The sequence below is a fragment of the Heliangelus exortis genome, chromosome 13 (assembly GCF_036169615.1).
Source record: "Heliangelus exortis chromosome 13, bHelExo1.hap1, whole genome shotgun sequence".
In the NCBI taxonomy this organism is placed as follows: Eukaryota; Metazoa; Chordata; class Aves; order Apodiformes; family Trochilidae; genus Heliangelus; species Heliangelus exortis.
The window spans coordinates 3,167,096-3,190,609 of NC_092434.1; the positions used below are offsets into that span (position 1 = coordinate 3,167,096).

The window sequence follows — 23,514 nt, forward strand, 5'->3', positions numbered from 1 at the left end:
AGATGTCTGTGATGGCATATTAAGAAAAAAAAAAAAAGGCCACTTTCTAGTAAAAACGACCAGCAAGCAAACCTGCTCCTGAGTCAGGCTTTGATCACATGAGCTCCTTTTCCAGGGCTTTGACATTGAAAATACCAAGAAGTGCACACTATCCAAAGTCTCCCCAGCAAAAAGATCTGTTGTCAACGCTGTGAAGGAAGAGAAATAGGAGACACCAGGAGAAAGACATTTATCTCTTCCTTTAGGAGAGCATCACCTAAACTTAAAATATGGAAGGGACTTCTCCACATCTCCATCCACTGGAGGAGTCCTGAGGACCCAGGTGGGAGGAGGATTCATGGCTCTGCTTTAGTGTGAAGCTCATTTGGTTGTGCCAATGAATTATGATGCTTTTTTTCCCTCCTGTAGCATCAAGAGCAGCAAACTGAAGTCTCCTACAAATCCCCACACCTGGGACATCCAAGCAAACCCCGTGTCCCAGGCACTGCTCTGCTACAGGGATCCAGGAGATTTGTTTGAAAGAAAGGATAAACTCATTTTGTTTTCCAGCTGTCCTCTCTTTCACCCTGCCTTTGAATAGCTTTGCCTCAGCACTCTGAACTTTCCATAACTCTAAAAAAACCAAGAAAACAACAACAAAAAAACCCCAAAACCAGCAGTTTTTTGGTCCCCAGAGCAGGCGCAGCTCTTGCTGGTGCTGAGCCCCTTGTAGCCAGGGGCGAGAGGGACCACACTGGGGGGTGGGTGGATGCCCGGGGCCTTTGTGTGACTTAACAGTGACATCCAGCGGTCACCGAGGTCCCTCTGACACCAACCTGCCCGGGAAAACTCGCCAAATCCTTTTTAATTAAATGTAGAGGTGCATCCTTCTTGCTCAAGATGCCCCAAGGCAAGCTCGGCCACTCCCTGACTGACAGCTTCATTAAAGAGTGCCTTCAAGTTGTGTTTTAAACCTCAGAGGATGAAATAATCTTCAAATCCTCCTGGTTTTCCTCAGTTTTATAACCCTCATGTGTTTGCAGCATCATCAATATTATTCGTAATTAAGCTGCTAGAAATGTAAAAATAAATCAAACCTCTATTAAACATTAAAGCACAGAAAGTTCTGCTACTACTTATTACACTAAACACAAAAATAAGCAGTTTTTGTCTCAAGTTTAACATTACAGGCATATTTTTACATGATAATGTGGTTTTCAAAAAAAAAAAAAGTCTAACTGTGAAGTTTAATGATACCACATGAAGCAGCTTGTCAGTTCATATTTATATCCAAATCTGAGCTTTCACAGTTCCCAGTATGTTTCTTTAGTACTTTGTAGAAGATATTCTGACAGTCTTTCTCAAAACTATCTCTAGGAAAAGCAGCACAAAAACCTGCAAAGAAACAAAGAGCTTTTTCCACTTTATTTCCTATATACACACGGGGGCTGATGCTCCAAGGCTGAAATGTTTGGCCCTCTGGCTATGCCTCCCAGCTCCTACAAGCAATGAGTGGTTGCACCAAGCTCCTGAAGGAGTCCCTGAAGGTAAAAAAATACATAACACAGAAATTATTTCCTGTGAGGCTGGTGAGACACAGGAACAGGTTGCCCAGGGAAGTTTTGGCTGCCTGATCCCTGGAAGTGTTGAAGACCAGGTTGGATGGGGCTTGGAGCAACCTGGGCTGGTGGTTGGGGTTGCAAGGGCTTGCAAGTGGGTGATCTTTAGGGTCCCTTTCAGTCCCAAACATTCTATGATTTCAGCATAGGAAAGTTGCAGCTACCAAAGCACCTCTGAATCTTCCCTTGAAGACCAGATCAGATAAGAATTTTGGGGCTCCCCTCTGCCCTTTCTACCCTTTCTGAATAGTGCTCTCAGCACCACGAGAGATGCAGCCAGCCAAGCACAGCTTCAGCCTCACAGGTTGCAGGACCTGCCTTACCACAGGCAGCAAAACCTGAGCTATTATTCATCATCTGTTGCTGTACAGTGAAAAACAGGGGTCAGTTCCCTGCTGACAGGGGGCTGTGAGAAATGCTGGGACTCTTGCCCTCATCCTAGGTGGGGACAAGTCACCCAGCCCTGCCTGGCTGCTTTATTTAAAGGAAGATTTCAGTTCCCACAAAAGCCACATCAACTCTGAATCAGTGTCTCATTGCTCCCCAGTTCCCTTCTCCTCTTCAGCTGGTGCAGTATGGAAAAAAGCAGTGTGAAAGGAGAGGATGTGCCCAGCACAGCACACAGGGATGTGCAAGATGCTCCCTGAGGGTCAGGAAGGAAAAACCTGGGGCTGAACCCAGCTTCTCATAAGTGGATCCTCCCACCCCTTTGCACTCAAAATTCATCGTGAGACCCTCAGCTTCTCAAAGAGCTCTGATGCCTCCTCAACCTGCCCTCTTCTCAGAGGTCACCCCATGTCACAAGAGCTGCAAGCAACAGCCCCACTGTCAGGAGCCAGAAGATGTATTTCTTTTTAATATAGGATGTGGAGGGCCCAAAATGACTGCAGCTGTCATTGAATTAAAAAATATATGTCTGGTGCCTTCAGGTTTTTGACATTTGATGTTCCTTTCAGTCTCTCCTCAGCTGACAGCTTTATTTCATGGTCTTATGTCCACTCCAGAAACAAAAGCAGCCTTCTCATTGCAGTAACCCAGGCTGAGTGACCTCTCTTGCAGCACCTCCTCATCCATGACTGTTAATTTATCCTGGTTTTCCTCTTCTCTCTCAGCTACACTGCAGGAGTCTTGGGACACAGTGACCAGAGTTTGGGTCAGAGCCTCTGGTTGACCTTGGGTGAGTTTCTCTGGTGCCTCCTCTGTTTTGCTGTGGGCTGGAACTCAGAGGTGGAGGAAATAAAGCCATGGGCACCATGCACAGGGGCTCAGCAGTGATGTCCCCATCCACCCCATCCCCTCGTGTCTGCAGGCACTGTCACCACAGGGCTGCAGGAGTGCCACCACTGCATCCCACATCCCCTCTGGCAGGAGGTACAGGATAATTCCTGATGGGCTTTTAATGATCCCAAACCCCTCTACTGACTCAGGCAGTAGCTAAATTTATCCCAAGGTTAGGGTGACTCTGCTGTACTGAACTCTATTTAAAGTCAAAGCAAGCACTTCAGGATAACAAGTTATACAACTCCAGAGACCAGCCAGCTTCATTTTTAATGTAAAAGGTAACATATTTCCATATTTTGTACGTGCTAATTGTTAGGAACACTGTCAGATGGTTCAGCAAATTGAAAATGACAACATCAACCTGTTCCATCCATTAAAATCTCTCCAGGATCATAAGAGACATTGTCAGCCAAGAATGCTGGCATCCCTGTGGTAAAGCCATCTTGCTTCTTATTAATGAGTGGCTTTACAAATGAGCAGATTTTCTGAGCATGCATGGCTCTGTCCTGTTAGCCAGGAGGGGCACAGGCACAAGGTAAGGAAACCCAGAGGTTAAAAGAAAAGACTTTCACCCCAGTGCAGACATAATGAAGAGAATGAATGAGTGAAATTTAAACAGATCCCAGGCCACACAACCAAGATGAAAGGTTGGGAACAGCTTTCTCCTTGTCCAAGGACCTCTGTGGGAGTCTAAAGGGACTACAGTGCAGATATAAGAGAGAAAGGTAACATGCTGAAAAACTCTTGTGTCCCATCTTCAGGACAAGGTAAGAGAAACCAACCCAAAACCCACAATAATTCAGTTTTGGATAGTAGTTTGGAGGAGTCAGGTGTTTAATACCTCAACCTGGACCTTAGCTGCTTTGTGTAGAAACAAAAGCAGGCACCAGTCCAAAAAGCTGTGGAGGGAAGTTAGTGCAGAGCTGTGCACAAGCCAATATTCCATGGTATTTGTTTCCAGTAGTATTTATTACCTTGGCTCTGGTATTTCCCAAAAGCAGAAAGCAGCTGTGTAGAACTTCCAGACCTGAATTTCCAACTAGCCTGGACTGAAAGCAGAGAAAACTTTGCATTGGTTTTCATCTGTCCTGATAGACACATCCAACATCATTTTCCTTTTAAAAATGTTGCTCTCAAGCTCCTAATTCATTGGAGCTCTGAGCCTTGCAACCCACCCATCATCTGAACGTGAGGATCCTGGTATCTTACCCAGCTCAGGGTCTGCTCCTCTTTTGCTGGGCTCTGTCATAAAACAAATGATAGCTCATTGTCCTAATACTGACAGATCCCTAAGACTAAAATAATAATTATTTTTCACCTCTCTGGTATTTTCTGCACTCTCTTTGTCTCTGCAGTGTTCTTGTGGGTAAAAAAATCTACTGGGAGGGATGATAGATGGAGAGACAGCATTAATTTAAAACAGGGATGGAATAATGGCTACAACACAGGGGAGAAGCACAGGGTTGTTATTTAACCTAAGAGTAAAAATCCCATTGCTTTGTGTTTTAGGGCTATGGACCATGTCCCAGGAATAGCACTTTTTCTCCCCAGCTGCTTCACGTTAGTGTCTCACAACCTAAGCTGTTGTTCTGGGAATGTCACAGACTATTAGTATTTCTTTATCTTTCATTTATGCCATCTTGTTTGCTCTCCTGGGCTGCTCTAAACCAGGCTGACATTGCCAAAGAGATTTACTGCCTGCACTTTGTGTACACTTTAATTAGGTCTCCATTCATGTCTCTCACCTGCCACTTACATAAGAAATCACTCATAAAGTACTAGCACAGTATGGAAATCAATACACATCTTAACCATGCTGTGACTTTCAGGCTGAAATTAAGTGCCTTTATTTAACTCTGGTTGTGTCCACCTCTGTGGAGACACATGGGAGATTCTGAGGGCTGCAATGCAGCCAGACCCAACATTTTTGGGTAAAACGGGGGCATGACTTGCCCCCAGCACAAGGGTCTGAGCACAGCTGGATTGTTTTCTTTCCATCCAGCCATGGAGGTGTACAGGAATTAAAGCTTTAACAAGGAATTGTTCCTTTTTGTCACTTCAGTTTCATTTTATTAGACTTCCTGACAGCTCCAACCTTCAGACAGCACTCTCTGAAACACAGCACTATTCTTTTATTGTCACTTCAATTTCTGCTTATGCTTCTAGTAGAAATCTAAATTATTAGGGGTTTAAGTTCCATGTTCCATCAATGTGAGGTAGAAGAAATCTAAGTGCCTATAGTATGGTGCAGCACCCTGGATGTGGCATTCTTCAAGAGAGGTTTTTTTTTTTTTTCAGCTGTTGTGTTACATGACTTTATTTGTCTTTCTCTGGGTGAGAGGGGCCTCCCAGTCACTGGGCAGATTATCTCCAGTGAGGGAAGGATGGATTATTATTTTGTTTCAGGGTGACCACTTTGTGCCAGCACTGTGTCTGGGTGCCCTTATGCATCTCAGCCAAGATCACTGCTGTCACCAAGACTAAGCAGCAATGAATGCCTCAGATTACATCCTCATGCCTGATTTGTTATTTGTAAGCACAAGAATTTAAAAGCAAAGGGGCTTCTTAAACAGCCACCCAGGTTACATGGAGGAGAGCCCATTGCAGGCTTTATTTCCAGGCACTGGGGAGATGGAGCTGAGAACCTTGCAGTTGCCTGGGCTGCTTCACTGCTGTAGGAACAGGGTGTGCAAGACTCACACATATCTACAGAAAAAAACATCATCAGAGATGTAATCACCTCCAGAAAAATAAATTTCTGACATTTGTATGGAAAATTTGTAATAAATCCTGAAAAAATACAGGGCTATCTAAACATTCATTTGCAAAAATATGGGGACGTGCAAGGCAGCTGCTGAGTATTTTGTTCCTTTTCAGTAATAAGTGCATATTAGAGCTCTATTTATTCTTGTTTTGTTTGTTATTTAAAGGAAGATTAACTAAGTACCAACATCCGAACAGGCTAAAGGCATCATCTATTTAATGACTTTTTCTTCATACTCTTCTTTTTATTTTCATCTGTCCATTTCTTCATAGCTGTGACCTTCAATCCCAGAGCTGTTTCTTCTTCCTTGGTAGTGTCACTTATGACTTACATTGAAAGAGTCCTTTGGAGAAAGGGGAAATTCAGCAAGGACAAGAATTCATGGAAACCTATAGAGCAGCCCATCTACAGAGGTCCCAAAATTGATATTGGAAAACTAACTTTTGGCTTCCACTTGGATTTTCTTGGACTGGAAACCAGAACTCCTTTTTTACTTCAACGAATGGTCCTACAGTCTGTTTCCCCCTTCCCAGAAACACCAGGCTACAAAACCTTCCCACTAAGCAGGGCTGTTTCATTTTAATTTGAAATAATCATACTGTAATCAACAGGATTACAGCCCATGGTGTGATACAAGTCACAGCCCTGTTTTAAAGAGGAGAAAAGAAAGACTTCAATTCCTCTATCTGAACACTCAAAATCTACGTTCAAAACCTCAACATCAATGGGCAACTTTGAAAGTGTAATTCTCAAAATCTGGAGAATTTGGGGGGTTTCCCATTCTTACAGTTCAAAAGAAAGAAATCCCTCTGCACACAAGCACATCCAGTAGATAATCTCATGCTTGAAATTAATTTGTAGGCAGTGTAATAGCTACATTAATAAGATTAATGCCAGTTTATAGATTATTGAAAAGACAAAGTGGCCTGATCCATGCAATTAGGAGATACCTGCATTAATTAGGATGCTCACCTGGCAGTAATGGTTACATCAAACAGCTCAAGGAACTGAATTTCCTCCTCTAGTCTCATAATTCTTCTTGGTTTGAGCTGTCAATAGCATTGTCAGTTTTCTTATATCTAATCAGGAATAATAGTGCTGGTCTGACTTGTGGTGTAAATTTTTTTCTTTCTCCACCTTGGTTCTGATCTAAGTGATGATGAAATTTTCAGCATCAGGTTTTTGAGATGGCTTATTTGATTTACAGAAAAATCCAGAGGTCTGGTTGGTGTGAAATAGAGCAGTGTTTGCTCACCAGCCACTTTTCCCCTTCAGATGAGAGCAGCGACCACTGCTGCAGATTCCACCGTGGTGGCTGCAAGTAAACGGAGGAGGTCAAATAACAACCAAGGCAGAAGACAGCACCTTTTCATAGCTCAGAATTTATCTTAAGATATTTTAAAACACCCAAATAGCATCCTGTGCAAGCAAAAGATTCATCTCAAGCCCAGTGTGCTGATGCTTAGGGCTTTCTCTCCCCAGCAGGGCACCCTGCCAACCCCACAGCAGCCACGTGTCCCCTGCAAGCTCCTGGATTGTGCCTATGCTGAGCCCAACACTTGAGGGTTTTATGATACCACTGGACACCAGGCAGTGTTACCTTGCTTGTGTACCACCAGGGCAAGTCCCTGGTTTTATTAGAGGAGTTTAGAATCAGACAAGAGCCTTGCCTTGCCCTGTTCTGCAGCATTACTAAGAGGGTTTCTATCGTGCAGTGAGTTAAGCACCAAAGTGTCACGTCACCCTAACAGCCATCCTTGGGAAAGGAAATCACTCTGTTCTGCTCTGTTGTACTCATTCCCAATTACAAGCCAAGTATCTCAGTCATGAATGTCAAAACAGATCCTATCTGGTTAAATGATACAAGATCCAAGCACTTAAACCCTAAACTGTCATGCACCAGACATGATTGACAGGGAAGCTGTCTCCTGATGGGATGGGGGAATTAGCTTAATACTTAAGGTGAAGTGAAGCCTGCCTAGCAGAGTCCCTGTTGTTCTAGAGTAGACATTGTGCTGGCAGTGTTATTCTTGCCACATGGTATTTCCTTTTTCCTTTTTTTTTTAACTTTTTTATTTTTTATTTTATTTTTACATAGATCTCCATTTCGTGTCTTCCTAAAAATATGTTGGGCCTTTTAACCTGCTTTCCAAAAACCAAACCTCCAATTCTCACTACAGAAACACCCCTTTTTTTATCAGCTCTGCACCCCATGAACCACATTGTGTTCAAAACCAGTGGTTTTGAACAAAACCTTTGGGGGACTGATACCCAGGACCCTGGGCACCCTTGAAGGACATGAACTATGGAAGGCTCCTGTGATTTCTGTCTGCACAGCATTTTGGCCTTTGCTATTTATGCCCAGCTGTGACATTAATGTGTCATTCTCCTTATGTCAGAATTACTGGCGTGCTGTTCTGCTCGTTTTGCTGAGCTGCAGGAGCTGCTGGGCAGTGCTGGATTGCCTCCAACAGAGATGAAAGGAAGTATCAGGCAAGCTGGAATGGGGGAAATCTGTGCCTGAGATTTCTCTGCTGCAGCTCTCAGTCACCTGCTTCATTTTGCTGAGCAGTTGGATCATTTCTGCCTCATCCTCTATTGTGAAGGCATTTGCTGAGAGCTTACAGACTGCTCAGCCAAAACCAGCCATGGTCACCCCAGACCTAAGGCTGCTGGGTGCATCTTTTTACCCTCTATCCATCAAACCATGATCAAAGACTGAAAAAATCTGTGCATGGAGCAAGGGGCTCCTTCCGTGTCCTGGATGCAGGTCCCAAGCACACATCACAGAAACTGATGAGGATGAGGAAGGCATCCTTCAGCTAGCTGGGGAGGTGCAAATTTCCACCATTGTGATGACTTCCAGGATAAGAGTAGGAGAAATAAGTAAAACCACCCCAAACCATACCAGCTGGATGCTGAGTCCTTCATTCAGATTTAAAACCTCTCCAATCAGCCAGGCTGAGGAGTGTCCTCCTCCCATGTACCTGCAGTTTGTAATATCCCCTGGAAATTCAGAAATTATTTACTGAATGGAGAAAAAATTGCAAAGATCTTTGGATGGTTTTGTCTTAACAAGAAAAAAAATCACACAAGGGTTGTCAACACCTTTTTGCAAACCTGCGGTGCCATTTCTTGTGTCTTCATGGTGTCTGTTGAACAGCAAGGTATTTAAATAACACTCATGTTTGTTGTGTTTGAAATCCTCTCACTCTGCACCAGTTTTTCAGGAGTGGAGATTATACTGAACACAAACTCACACAGGGAACTCCTGCTCCCAGCTTTCCCTGCCCCATCCACACTCAAAAGCACAGACAAGGGACCCTTCCAGCCCAAGTTCATGAGTCAGGGAAAAAACACTGACAGGCAGAATGCAGTTCCAGTCCTGAAAGTGAGAGATGAGCTCATTTTTTTCCTATATAGGTAAAGTTTTTCTCTTCCTTCCATTTTTTTTCTTTTATTTTTTTTTCCTTTTTCTGTTGTTTTGTCCTGATGAGGCTTGTTCTTCATTGCAAAGAATCGTATCCTTGATAAAAAAAAACCCAAGGGCAGTATGAAATATATCTTGGGAAGTCTTAAATATTGCCAGAAGGCTCACAGAAGAACAATTTAGGTGGCAAATAAATCATTGTAATAAGTGATCTGACATTTCTTCCATGTTCAACCATGTTGCAGAGTGAAAATTGACAAAATCCTGTTCCAATTAAGAATATTTTCTCCTGCCTGTGTTCTCCTGGTTAATCTTTAAACAGGCCCAGATCTCCCATCCCATAACAGAAGAGCTCAGCTGTAGCTGTGTGCTCATCATTCCCAGCTGGCTGGTGTTATTATTTTGCTGGTTCCCATTCTGGGCTGTTGTTCTGATTCACCTTAAACCAGCTACAGTAAAAACATCTTGGAGAATGGCAGTGGCACCATTTTCTGGATAGCTGAGGGCTCCAAAGCATGACAGCCAAATGGGCAGATGGAGTCCATCTGCAAAATCATCTCAAAATCAATAAGATGATGCATTTCAGGTGAGAAGGTGCTGAATAGTTATTTCAAAATGCCTTGGGATTAGATAAAATGTACTTCCCACCCCATTCATCTATAATAAGTCATTGGTGCTTTCTGCATGATTGAATTTCATTTCACATCTATGTTGTAAAATGAGGTTCACCTGCACTTGTATTTTTTTATCTATATTATTTAGTCCACAGATTATTTTGGAAAGGTTTTCTGTTTAAAAAATAGTATCAATGCAGAGGGCAACTGGAGCAAAGAGTTCTCTGCAATGTGCTTCATGTTGAAGTATTTTGCTTTGTAAAGACACTTGTGCTTTTGAGGAGGATGGGTGAAAGCCAACATGTGAGAGGGAAGGAAGGGAAGTTTGAAGTGGGGTCTAAGTGGTCTCAGTCCTGATGGGTTTTCTGAGGGTGTGGGAGGTGGTTCCACCACAGGCTTCTCCAGCAGTGTGTGGGCACCTGGGTAAAGCAACATTATTTGGGGAGAAAAAAATACAAGCTCACTCCCACAGTACCTAGCTTCAGGATTAATGAAGAAGAGGTTAGCAAGCTAAGTAAGGAGAAAATGCATGGACTTCTTTATTTAAGTTATTTCCAGTTCATTTGGGCAGTATTTGTGCACTGGCAAGCAGACTGAACTTACAGGTTTTTGGGTTTTTTTTTCCTTTGGCTGTGGCAGACCTGGAATTGAAGTTGGCATATTCAGGATCTCCCTAAGAGCAGTGGTGTAAAGTGGCTGCCATGGAGGGATCAGTGTCAGAGCATCATGACAAGAGGCTTCATTCTCTGGAAAGGATTGGGTATCACATGCCTGCAACTTCCATTCCAGCACATGAGGCTGAGTGCTCCCACCCCAACTTCAGAGATAGAGGAGAGCAGGGCTGGCATCTAAAACAGCAGGTATCTAAAGCTGGTTTTTTGCCACCCAAACACCTTCCTGTTTTCCAAACTCTGCTCTCTGGGATGGGAACTGGATTTTCTTGTTGGCTTGGATGTTTGTCCCAGCAAAATTCAGCCCATGCTGGGAAAAGCCCTACCACCTGTGCCTGCTAGTCCCAAGCTTTCCCAAGGGCACCCTCTGCTGCAAATAAATCTGTCAGTCTCTGAGGTTACTAATAATCTCAATGCATAATTAGCATAATGATTGGAAAGGAAAACAAGACTAACATAAATATATACATTTTGCTTCTAGTAATCCCTCCATCTGTTGATAGGCCTCGCAGGGTGTGATGCTCAGCCTTTACAGATTTCAAATTAAAGGTTTGCCAAGACACTTAACTGAGTTAAAGGCAAATCAAATACAGCAGCTTTGGGAAATTACAGCAACCACCCCGTTGTTCAACTTCCAGTCTCTATTTCAAGCCTTCCAATTCTTAAGCAAAGCAAGATTCAGCTGTGAGCTTCGGGTTATCTCAACCGTGGGGTCTTTTCAGGTCAAAGGGAGTACACTGCAACTTGCAGATGCCCAAAAAACTTTTATTTAATGTTAGGTGTGTTGCAGGATTTTTTAACCAGCACTTGGGGCCCAGTTATGGAAACCACTTGCAAAATTTTAAGCCTCTCCATTGGTACGAGGTAACAGTATTAATGTATTTTACACATTAATGAATGTAGAGGTGATATTAGTTATCCAAGAGTGATAAGAGAAAGTAATGCCTTTTCCAGGTAGTTAATGGCTCATGAAATGGCATATGGAGGAATTAGCAGTCACAAACACAGAGGTAGGTGAGCAATCTCCTAAATGCAATATTGATTTTAAAGATTAACATCAATTTTAGAGCTTGTGTACGACCAAGAGTTTTTTCCAGATATCCAAATACCTAGCTGTGTAGCTAGAATGAAGACTTAAATCAGAATCTGAGTTGAAATAAATGTTCTATTTCCTACTCTCTAATCTCATTTGAAGCTCTGGGAGTCCCAGCATTCTCAACACTGGTTGGTAGTCAACGAGCAAATAAAGCCTGTGTTGGATTAGTGGATTTTATTCCCCCATTAGGACCTGAACATTTTTTCTTTTCTTTAATGTTCAGACTGAAACACTTACTGCATAATAACAACAACCTGAGTCATATGCAAGATGCATAACTGTGAAAAATATGTTATTTGCTTCCCATGCAGGCTGTCAGTTTGGGAAAGAGAGAGTCTGGCTTACGTTCAAGGTTTGGGGATTGTATCATCACTTTGAATGGAGCCCAGGATGCATCTGAAATGGGAAAGTCAAAGAGCCAGGGGGCTTTGTAATTTTAAAAGAGCTACTGGAAAATATGATATGGAGAAAGAAGAAAAATCAATCCTCTCAAAGCTGTAATTAGTCTGTGTGAGCTTCTTGCAAGAAGGACCGTGCTGTACTCCTGGTGTCTGTAACCTTGAGCTGGTGCCAGCTCTGCTCACTCTCTCTGTGCTGCCCCACTCAGAGAGGACCCAGGGACTGCTTTCCTTGTCCTAGAAGGACAGAACACAGAAAGTTTTCTGAATGCTGTTACCTTTTCTGCAGCAGTGTTTTGAGAGTATCCCTCCCATGATGTCACAGAAGGAACAAAGCTGGGAGCCACAGGTCACAGGGAGAGATCCAAAACTGCTGAGGGGTGAGCATATTCCCCAGGGAGTCTCGATCCCTGATTTAATTCTGAGGATACATTAGCTGAGATATTTAAGATACCCTCCAGTTTTCTTGCTGTACACTGTCACTTGGGGATTGTCTGAATGTCAGCTAAAACCATAAAACTGCATCTGTGTCACCTCCATTCTGAGAAACAAAGTGCTTCTGATCAGCAGGACATGGCTGCTCATTTACACCTACCTGCCTGTTATGTTCTCCGTGGGACTGTTTTGTTTGTTCTCACTTTTTCCAGCTGTGCAATTTTTTCACCATTATGTTCCTTTCCCTCCTTGCTCATGAGGGGTCAGCAGCACTTTACCACGGTGATGCTGGCTTGTCTCTGAGTTTACAAAGAGCTGCAGTCAGCAGGTTGCTCCAGCAGAAACCTCTTCTGCTCCCCACCGAGCAGCAGCACCACCCCAAGGCTTCATCCAGCCCTTGGATATCGGAGTTACAAGGATCCTAAAGCTGGACACTAGCCCAAATTCCCTCAATAACATCCCAGCGTGAGCCTAGATGAGCTGTCAGGCTGGTTGATGATACTGTTTTAAATTCACAATAATAGATTTTTCTAATTTAATCTCTAAAATGGAAGCGCACATTTCAGCTCATGATTTCCAACTTATCTTCTATTTCCTTTCAGCTTTTCAATGTTTCTGAAATGCCTTATGCTACAGGCAAAACACACTGATTATGATGGGGCTTTCTTTTAGCAGCTGCCACTGAGCAATGTCACACATGGAGAAATTGGAAAGTCGACTCTGCCCAGTTGTGTCAAGCATTTGAAAAGAAGAGGGGAAAAAGACAGCATGGTAAGAAGCACATGGCAACTGTTGAATCCTGCCTTAAGGAAGAGTACAGGAGGGACTTTTTCAGAATTTAGGTACAGTGACACTCTACAAGGTGAGTAAGCTAATAAAAATTATGGTAAGTCAGGCACAGTGATGACCTGAGTTTTGGCTTTACCACATCAAAACAAGTGCATCTGTGTACCTTTGAGAAGGAAGGAGAAGAGAGAAAAAATTAATTTCCATGGTGTGTCTGAAAAAAGTATGGCCAAAACCTTGTCTAGACCAATGTAGCAAAGTCCACCCTCTCCACAATAGAGACAACTTCTGTCTGGCCTAAGCTGTGAGTGTCAGACAGAGATGTCCTTTCTGAAAATAAACTGAGTACAGGTACCCCCCAATTTGCACATTGCAGCCTTCTGAAGATATCACTGGTGAATGTGTTTGCTGATCCCATCATCATCACAAACACCCAGACAGACAATTGCAATTAATCTGAGAGCTGGGGTGCTTAAAATGATGCAAAGTGTACTGTGCATCCCTGTGGAACACCAGGTTTCCTGCTCAAGTGTCCCCTCTGTCTGTAGCTGCAGAAGACACCATGCTTGTACCCAAGCTGGGGAAAATGGAGCAAGATATGTAGTTACTTATTGCCTTTAAATAACATCTGTTCCAAACCAGAGCTTTTCTCTGCCTTTTTGCTGTTGAGAGACACTGTGAGGGCAAGCCCCATCAGAGGCAGTTTGTTGTGACAGCCCAGGGAGAAGTCTGCATCGGATCAAAAAGTCCCATTTTATCCTTGGAGAAGAAGGTTCTCCGTCTCTTTTTCAAGGGATCCTTCTCTGAACCATCCCTTTTATGTTCTCACTTTCATTTCATATAAAACTGTTCCCCCTTAGTGAGAGACTGACCCTGGCAGGGGAACAGCCAGGGAAGAGGGACTCATCAAACCCAGCAGCTGTGAGTGACTTTCTGCCTGCAACAACAATTTTGCTGCTGATAGGGGGCATTGATTTTCAATGCATTAATTACCCTCAACCTGTTTGGGAGTCGGGAGCTGGAATTTCTCCATCTAATTATGTGGCCAGGGGTCTGACATTTCTTTGCTATGAAAAAAAGGGCAGGGACTCTCATGTAAGGAAAAGAGAAAGCAAAGCCAGGGGGAAACTCTAAACAAGGGTTCTGCTGGGGGCTGCCTGTTTGAGCTGGGCCTCGCTGTGTGTCACCATGCAGACCCAGGTGGCACTGAAATGTGGGTGAGGGTGGCTGGTCCCACTGGTGGTGAGGATGGTGGTGGCCAGGCTGGCACACCTGCACACATCAGCTGTGTAAGAGGCAGCCTGGCAAAGCCTCCTCTGCTGAATCCCAGCCTCTCCAGCTCACCGCTGCCCTCCACAAGGGCACCTGCTGCCTGGCAAAGCTGGGACACAGCTGCTTTCAGCAGTCACGTCTCTGCCTCTTGGCCACCCCTCTCCCAGAGCCATGGCAGACTCTGTCTCTCCCATCCTGAGCCCAGAAATGCCACGGGCTCAAAGGCAAGAGCACAGAGAGGCCACTGCCACCCCAGCACAGCTGCACTCCTCACCCACACCACTCATTTTGGAGGAGCCAGGGGTTGCGTGTGCTCCCAAACCATCCCATTGTGCAGGTTGGTTTGTTTCCTTTTCCTCTTGTAACACTTTTCACTGACAGCTCAGATGTTTCCAGTTCGGGCATTGGGATAAAAGCTTTCCCCAAAGCAACAGCAGGAGGATGGATCCCACGGGATGGTCTCCTGCCACCTGAGCACCGCAGAGCCGAGCGGTGCCGCCCATCGTGCCGGTGGCTCGGTGGGAACTAAATCCCATCTCCTCTCCCTTGTTTTGACCACTCTGGGAGCTGAAGTTGAAATCGGTGCCACGCACTTTGAAAATGTGAGGGATTAATTTAGTCCCTTGAAAATATTCCTGCCTTCCAAAGCACACAGGGCGAGCACAGCTCTCATTTAGTGCTCGTGCTCTGTGAAGAGGTTTTCAGGCTCGCTGCGGGGAAGCAGCGATTGTTTTTATTCAGAGCAAGCAAGAAAGGAGCATCTGATGTTGAGCTGACAAAAGATGGGATGAAGATGTAGTGCTGGGGAGGGAGGGGATGGAGCAGCACTCATAGAGTGGCTTTCAATTAGGTGCCCTATTTTGCTTGCAGGGGTGGGGAGACATTTTAATCTTAAGTGTTTTGTAGGCAGCCGGTGATTGCGCAGGACCCGCGGCCTCTGTAAGGATGCTCATATCTCCACACGAAAGCAAAGGAGAGAGACACTTTGAAACAAATGTTAAATAATGAAAGCAGCCAGACATACCTATTAAGGGCTGATGGAGAGCTGCTGTGTTGGCTTTTCTGACAGCCAACAGCACTTTCAACTTGGTTTCACAATACGGGAGATGTTCATCACATCCACGGCTCAGCCATTCCCCTGGACTCCTCTTACATTAGCAAGATCTGAATCCAAGGCTTGTTTGCCATTAGCAGGTAATTTTCAGACATTTAGAAGAGATTTGGCCTAGAGGGTGAGATTTAAGAGTCTGTTCTTACAGACTTGGTGGAGATCCTAACAGTGTGCTCCCTTGTAGACTTCATATAAATATATATATGATTTGCTGAAGACAGGTCTTGGGACCTGCAGATATATTCCTGATGTGCACCTATTCACTGTTTCTTCAATACAGAATTTCTTTGGATTAATTTCCCACCACAGCATGTCCCAAACTAGGTATCTCTAAGACTGCTCCCCCCAGCTAAATTTGCCAAAAGTCAGCCCCTGGTTTCTAAATGTGAAGGAGTACACAAAGCACAGTGGTGTTGTTCTGATTTCTTGTGAAACCAAACCAAAGTGAGATTGGGATTCTGCTCAAGTCCATCACATCTCCGTGCCCAGGAGTTCCTTCACAGCAAACCTGAAAGTATTTCTTCCCACAAGAAGGGGAGGTTGCTCTTAAAAACACAAATACTTCCCCACCATACTTTATTGTGAATGCTCATAAACCTACTGCCTTCATTTTAATAAGATTTCATAGAGTTTGGTATAAATACCTTCTATTCATCAGCAGATTAGAAGAGAAACAATAACTTAATTATCTCTAATGCAGAAACTAATTATAATTCTCTGGATTAATAATCAATACTGTAAAGCTGTTCTATCTCAAAGAACAGTTTGTCAATATTTTATACACTGCCAATAATTCATGGGTTTATTGCACAATCAAACAGGAATCTCTAACTGCAGAAGGCCACAGCACAGGAGGAGAGAGCCCAGGAAAAAATGAAGTGGAAAAAGGCAAAACCTCAGGGCATCGAGGGGGAGCTCAGCAGCTGCTGGTACACACGTGGCATCACCAGCCTGTTCCTCACCACTGCCAGGGTAAGGCTGTGTTCATAGGACAGAAGAGTTGGTTAGGGGAAAGAAACACCCCAAAAATCTGCATTGAAAGAATCACTTAGGAGGGAGAGTGGCATTTTTCAAGGGTGATGTTGAAATTTAGTAATTCCACTGGGAGTGTGCTTTTGGGAGTGGAGAAGAGAAGGGATGAGGACCACTTCTTTTGAGAAACAACCAGCATTGTATTGGCTCAGCTGTCTCATCAGCTCTGTCCTAAGAATGCAGGGACATAAATCACCACCTCCTTTCTTAATATCCCTCCTGTCCTCAGCCACACAGCTGCCAACCACTTGGCCTTTGGTACTGCAACCCCACAAGTGTTGACTCCACTGACCCAAGTCACCCAGGATGCTGCAGTTTATGAGCAACCCTTGCAGTGATCATCTCAGGAGGCCCAAAAAACACCCTAAAACCAACAGGATGCATGGAAACGCAATCTCTGTGACATGAAAAAAGAAATTAAATGTTCTTTGTGATGATCTAAACTGGCATTTGAAAGAGCTCATCGTCACCTTCTGGAGGGAATCCAAGAGAAACGTAGGAAAATAATGAGTGGCTCTGGGGTCAGCCTGACATTTGTGGGAAAACACTGGCTGGAAAGAAGATGTTACAGTCATGAGGACTTGGAAGCAAAAAGGGGGAAACAGTTGGCTGGGATCCTGAGCAATTAGGGACAGCTGCCTCTGCTAGTGTGCTAGCACATGGGTCACAGGAGATGGCAGAGCCCACGGCAGGGATGCAGTTCTGCTGGACCCTGCATAGGGATGTGAGAAAAAATGATTTCTGTCTCCACAACCATGGAATCTAAGGAGGGGCAGTAGCTAAATGAAGGTTTAACATCACTTCCTTACCAAAGAGCAACCCAGCAGTGAAGCAGCAAACGCTCTTGTTGGCACAGAGAGAGTGCAGCTCTCATCTTCTGGGTGCTGCTGCAGCATCTTGCACACAAAACCATCCTCTCTGTCAGTTTGTTTTATTTTAATGAGTGCAGAATGGGAGTGCTCTCTATTCTTTCTCTCTCTTAGCATTTGTATTGCAGTTCATTAGGAGCAGGTTTGGAATGTCTGTAGTACAGTCCTGGACGGAGCAGTTCTTACCGCACACTTGTAATTTTTTTTTACTATGTTATTTTTTTATATCATTATCAGTTTTTTATAAGCACCTATAAAATAGGTGCAGTATAGTAAAAAGTCTCCAGAGTAAGTAAATGGACATTGTGCTAAATGAGTTATGTCTTTGATGCTATTATCTCTAAATCAGCATAGATTATTCAGGCTAGGGGCTTTCAGCATCCTAAGTGGCTGAGATCATTTCTCAGTTCATCATCCTATTACTTGTAATGAGAAAATACTTCCAAATATGAAGATTACTCTTCCAAAAAAGATCCCTGTGAACAATTCACCAGGCATTAGCAATATTTATTAACTCTTTTCTTTCTGCATGGAAGGCACTGAAAGAAACTCAAAGTCTTCAAGGATTACCCTGAAACATTCAGCAACTCTGAATTTGCTATCACCCTCCTGAGACCCCTTTAGCTCTGCACTCCCATCTCTAACAGCATTTTCTTAGTTCCCACCTCTGCAGCTGCTCTTCTGCAGGATGCAAATTTCAATATGTAAATAAAACCTGGAATGTGATAAAGCCTTTTAAAACTTCACTTCATTATTTTTGAGTGTCTCTCTTTATGCTGGTTTTAAGTTTCCAATTCATCAAGCACAAGTTTTACTGTTTCTCCAGCCCATGATTCCTACTGACAAGCTTGAGAAAACAGCAGAGCCCCTTCCCTGCTCAAGGTGGGGAAGAGCCTCACTGTACCCATGATGAAGCTACCTTCTCATTCCTTTATTTTTTCACACCATCCCTGGCTCATTTCCTTACGGAATGGGTAGAGCTATTGGTTTTATTTATTGGGCTGCACATTTCAAAGAACTCATTTAATGCACAGTTTCGTGAAACAGTTTTCATGGAATATAAACTTCATATTCCAGCTCTCAAGTAAAGGGTTCCTTTTACCTCCAGCTGGGGAATACACAAGTCTGTAAAAAAACTCTTTTATCTGCTGGCTGAAGTGAGATTTCAACACACCACACCTTTGAGCTAATGTCACTTGAGGTTTGGTCCCATTCTACTTCTCAGGAAGAAATTCAGGACTTTGATTAAAGAGCTGATTGGGTGTCAAAAGCCTCCATACACATCCTGCACATCCCTTGCAAGGCCACTTCACATCAGCTTCTGCTAACTGCACGTATAATGCCCCTATAATATCCATTTACTCAGGTAGTAAAAATCAAAAGAGCTGCAATAAGGTCAAAGTCTGGCTTAACTCTGAGTGATTGGGAACTGCAGAGGAGGCTTCACAAAATCTTGTGCACTCTAAGGACAGTCTGTTCTACCTTTCCTTCTTTTTTGTAAAAATTACCATGCTTAGGTTTGCCAAATTTGTGCAGTATTTTCATTTGTGTAAATGAAATATAATACCTTTTCCTTTTACAGCTGAGGGTGAAGCAAATGCCAGTGTGGTTTTTGCTCTAGGTTAGCTGGTAGATTTGCAGGTTATATCCAAAGAAACTGCTGCTTCCAAATCCTGCCCTGCTTTCCTGTTGTTTTCTTACTCTCTTTTCATGGAAAATTACCTGCCCTGCTCTAAATACCTATTGTAGTTTGTGTGGCGGTGGTATTTTTTTTTCAGAGCTCTACATCTGCAAGCAGCACATAATGTTTGCAGATGTTTTATATCAGAATTATTTGAATGGTATGGCTGTTGGCAAGCAGCTCTTCTGTGGTAGTTTAGGACAAACCTTTTTTTTTGTATCATCACAAAAGTCCCTGGCATACCAGAAGCTTGAGGTTTACCTGCTGTAATAATTTACTCATATAAAAATGGGATAGAAAGAACTTACAAGAAAAAAAAAAAGAAAAAAAAAAGGCTGAGTTGAAGAGTGAAGGGTGAATTATTTACAGTTGCTTCCTGCCTGATCTTTACACTTTCATCCACAGAGTTTCATGTTGGCTGCTGACAGAGGCAACATCCTGGACTTGAAGGACCTCACATCCCAGGCAGGATGACAGCCCACATGACCAAATTCATAAAAAAGGAGATACCAGCTATTTGTCTTGCCTTTCATCAGGAGATAATTTTTCCATTATTCTCTACATGTACTTCCATAATTACAGCTAGAGGACACTGCAAAGTGGCAAAATTTAGAAATCTTCACAGGAACTACCAGTGCCTCCCAGATCTGTTCCATCCCAGCTTTGCACACACAGGTAGGTGTGATGATGAGAAGTTTATACACTATGAAATACAGGTTTTCAATGAAATTTGGTGGGTTTAATACACCCCTTTTACTTCATGCTGGTTTCTAACAATGAGCCTTTGAAATTCTGCTTGCCAAAGCCCATGGCAAGTGTCTCAGGCAGCTGAAAGCCCTTGGTGAGGCTCACAGCTGCTCTGCTTTTGACCCAACTGCTCTTCTTAGCCATGATTTTAAAAACTTCATGTTGAGCCTTGCTCTGAGAAAATGCAGGGGCTGAGTTCAGCAGTTCAGGATGTTGGAGAAGAAAATATGCAGCCAGGTGAGATCCAAGAGTTTTGGAGCAATGTGGCTGAGCAGGTAATTTCCTGGAGGCACCAGAGGGGCTGGGAGAAAGTGCCAGATCAAGCCCAAAATTAATTGCACTATTACATGACCATTTCAGTGAATATACATTATTGTATAGGATCCCAGAGCTTGGCTTTTTCTTCCTGTGTAGAAACAAATCTTGGGAAATCTTGTAAAAGTCCATTTTGTTGCAGTGCAGAGGCATTTTTGCTGACTGTTCTCATAGAAGAGAGAGCTCTGTGGGACTGAACAGAACATGGTCCTGTTATGTCCCCTCAAAGGATCCTTTCAAATGCATTAACCTGGTCTTGAGAGATGCCTTTTTCCCAGAACCAGTAATGTTGGTTTCTGAATTTAACACAATACATAAATCAGCCACTTCCAGCTACATTTAAGAGCCAACACTATTTCATTTTTCCTGTGTCTTTAAGCCCCCTACAAAGCACATAAATTTTGTTCTTAAAACAAAATCTGCTTTCCAGGAGAAATGAATTTTGTAATTTCAGAATGTTTTGTCTAATTATCATTATCCACCAGACATTTAAAATGTCTTTCAGGAAAGATGTCTTCATCCTAAAGCAGATTTTAAGATGATTTTTCTATTTTTCATTGTTTAAGATTCAGTTCAAGAAAAGCAAAGACTGTTTTTCAGTACAGACAGGCTCCCAACATGTGCTGCAATGTCTGTACTTGTCATTCTTCTGGTGGAAATAGCTGTTTTAGAATTGTTTATATATTACCAAGATTAGGTTCCAAAATGAGCTACACTATCTGGGAAAAAGAGGGGATAATATTACTTTAGAGAACTAATTGGAAACTTGTTTTTTGCTAAAGTAGTTATTATTTTCATTATGGCAAGCTGGAAGCAGATGAAATTCACCTTTATCTTTCCCAGGCTGGTGTCTCACATTATTTATTCAAACTGAAATTAAAACCTGACAAAATCCCAGTGAGGCATTTCACACCAGTTAAAGATTATTCTGCTGGAAAAAGAGCTTTTGTTCACCAATTTCATGACGTTGTTACAAAAGTATTTATTGTAAAAGGGTGACACAGAAATCAAAACTATCTGTTCTTTCAGATCTTCCTCCAACTAAAAGAAACAAAAAAAAGAAAACTTTTAGGATTCTCCTTTTCCCAGGAAAGTAAAGTTTTATGAAAAAAAGACCATCATTACAGGCAGTGAAGGGGATGTGCTTCAGCACAGAGATGACTGGTGAGGGGAAGCAAACTTTCAGCACCACTGGACCCTCTCCAGCCCCAGTGCATGGAAGGGCAGAGTCAGGCTGGGCAACACTGAAGAAGAGAGGAAAATCAGGCAGGGAACCCTGGCTGCTTTCTGCTGCCTTTATTCTGGCCATGCCAACCTGTAGCTCTGCACCCCAGAGAAACTGGGATGTCCTCCTGAGCTTTGCTGAGGAGGAAGGGGGGGATTTTAAGCCTGCACATTGCATGGTTAAAGCTGACACAAAAGAGCAGCTGGTTTTGGTGTCTGCCAAGGGCTGCACATGGAGGTGTTTTACTTGGGTGAATTTAAAGCTTTGAGTCCTATCCCTCTGTGAAAAGTGGCCAGCCTGGGGCCAAGGCAAAGCACAGCAACCTGCTGGAGTGCACAGCCCAGCAGTGGTGCTGGGCCAGCATCTCTTACATATGAAAGCAATGGGGTGAGAAATTGTTTCCTGCTCTAATAACTAAAGGATATTAAGAGGGATAGGTTCACAGGGGTGTGGGCTACTTTTTCTATTTAGGATAAAATTTTCCAGAAGTGTAAAATGATAATTGCATGAGGAAAGGATGGGTAATAATTTTCCCTGTTAATTCAAACACACAAAAGTTAATTGCTGTTTGGCAGCCCGAGATATACAAATTAGGAGAGTTTAATTCTGCTAATCCTCACTTTAAGTTGCAGGGTATTGAATATAAATATGATAGTCTCACAGAGGGATGAATCCTGCCTCCACTGAAGCCAGCTGGAATTTTGTTCATGACTTCAGAAGGAACTGGGTTCAGTCCCAGGTGCCTGCATGAGCTGTGCTTGTACAAGTGAACCAGCTCAGAGAGAGACCAACAAGGTTTGATTTTTTTTTTCTCAGAATATGGGCCAAAAAAATTCCTTGGAGATACTGAAAAACTTTGGAAAATTTCACCAGCCCCACTATTCAACTTGTGCAGCTATTTTTGCCTACCCATATGCCCTGTGGGAGAAGTTGAGTTTTCTGTGGTTTTCCATTTCCCACTCCATTGTCTGACTGATTAAATAAGCAGTGCCAAAAATCCCTTAAAAAAAAAAAAAAATCAAGGGCTGTAATACAAGCTGTACTTTTTCACATTCAACAGCCTGCAACAGTCTGTCTGCTTCACCAAACTCTCCTCCCTTTGCTGTGTGCTGTTGCCACCACTTGTTGTCTTGTACAGCTCATTTGACACCATGTAAGATTTTAATCCCTTCCTCCTGGAACTAAAACCAGGGAGATCAGGAGAAAGCTGAACTAACTTGCTGCCAGAGTGTTCTCTCTGGGTGTTCTGCTTTGATGTAGGTGAAAATTTTGTTGTTGGCTTCGGTGGCTGTAGGATGAGGCTATGCCTTATGGTGGAGGAAGGCAGCAAGTTTGGACCTTTGCCTCCTAACTCTATGGGCTTTGGGGCAAACTTGGTTTTGAACACCTCTAAAATGAGGATAAAGCTGCTTATTCATCTTTATAAATTCTCTGCATACCTGTATAGCTGAGAAGTGTAATTTAAAGTTGATCAGGTGAGCAGGAGTTAATCACTTAGAGTACAATACATCTGGGCCGAGCATCTTGCCATCATTTAATTTGAATACATGAGTACAAATGGCATGAGCTAAATAGTGCAATGATCAGCCCAATCAGAAATGGATATTGCTTGAAAATACCCATTAGCTTGGAAATATTGCAAGAAAATCAATCCAGGATCTCTACAGAACTGAGTAAGAACCTAAGTTGCCAAACCTCATCTTGAGATCACTTATCACTGACATTTCAGCTATTATTCACCAGTTTAGGAGGAAAAGCTGAACCCATATCGTTTGCTAAATCTGTCTGGTATTTCCAAACATATCTCCTGCCTTCCAGGTGATGATTATTAGATTCTTCTCTAATTAAACAGATTCATTTACACCTCCCACCATGAGAGGATGCGAGTACCAGCACAGATTTCTCTCTGGACTGCTTCCCTCAGTCAGTGCTCACAGCTCTGAGGCTGCAGCAGTATTTTCTCTTTGGACCTTCAAAAATGCCGAAGCAGAGATGCTCTGTGATTCCAAATGAAATAATTCTGATGTCACAAGAAATGTCATTAAAACTACTGCAGCCTTTTAATAAGCTCCTTCTTGGGAGAATGGATTTTCAGCCTCTTCGCATCAGCGCTCGGCAGAGCAACTACAGCAAAGCTTTGTGCCAGGGTCCCCATTACAAAATCTGTTTCTCAAGGGTATATAATTACA

General features: G+C 43.1%; 1 long non-coding RNA gene across 3 annotated transcripts in view; it reads left to right on the forward strand.

Moving 5' to 3' along the window:
- The window catches only part of LOC139801941 (uncharacterized), a 41,192-nt gene that overhangs the window by 8,029 nt on the left and 9,649 nt on the right, over positions 1-23,514 (forward strand). Inside the window, exons 3-6 of one of the 3 annotated variants that reach the window (XR_011728411.1) lie at positions 2,711-2,775; positions 11,766-12,232; positions 12,960-13,149; positions 19,444-19,713. This is a non-coding gene — a long non-coding RNA (uncharacterized lncRNA). The remainder of the gene's footprint in view (positions 1-2,710; positions 2,776-11,765; positions 12,233-12,959; positions 13,150-19,443; positions 19,714-23,514) is intronic. The other 2 variants (XR_011728413.1, XR_011728412.1) reach the window with 2 other exon arrangements.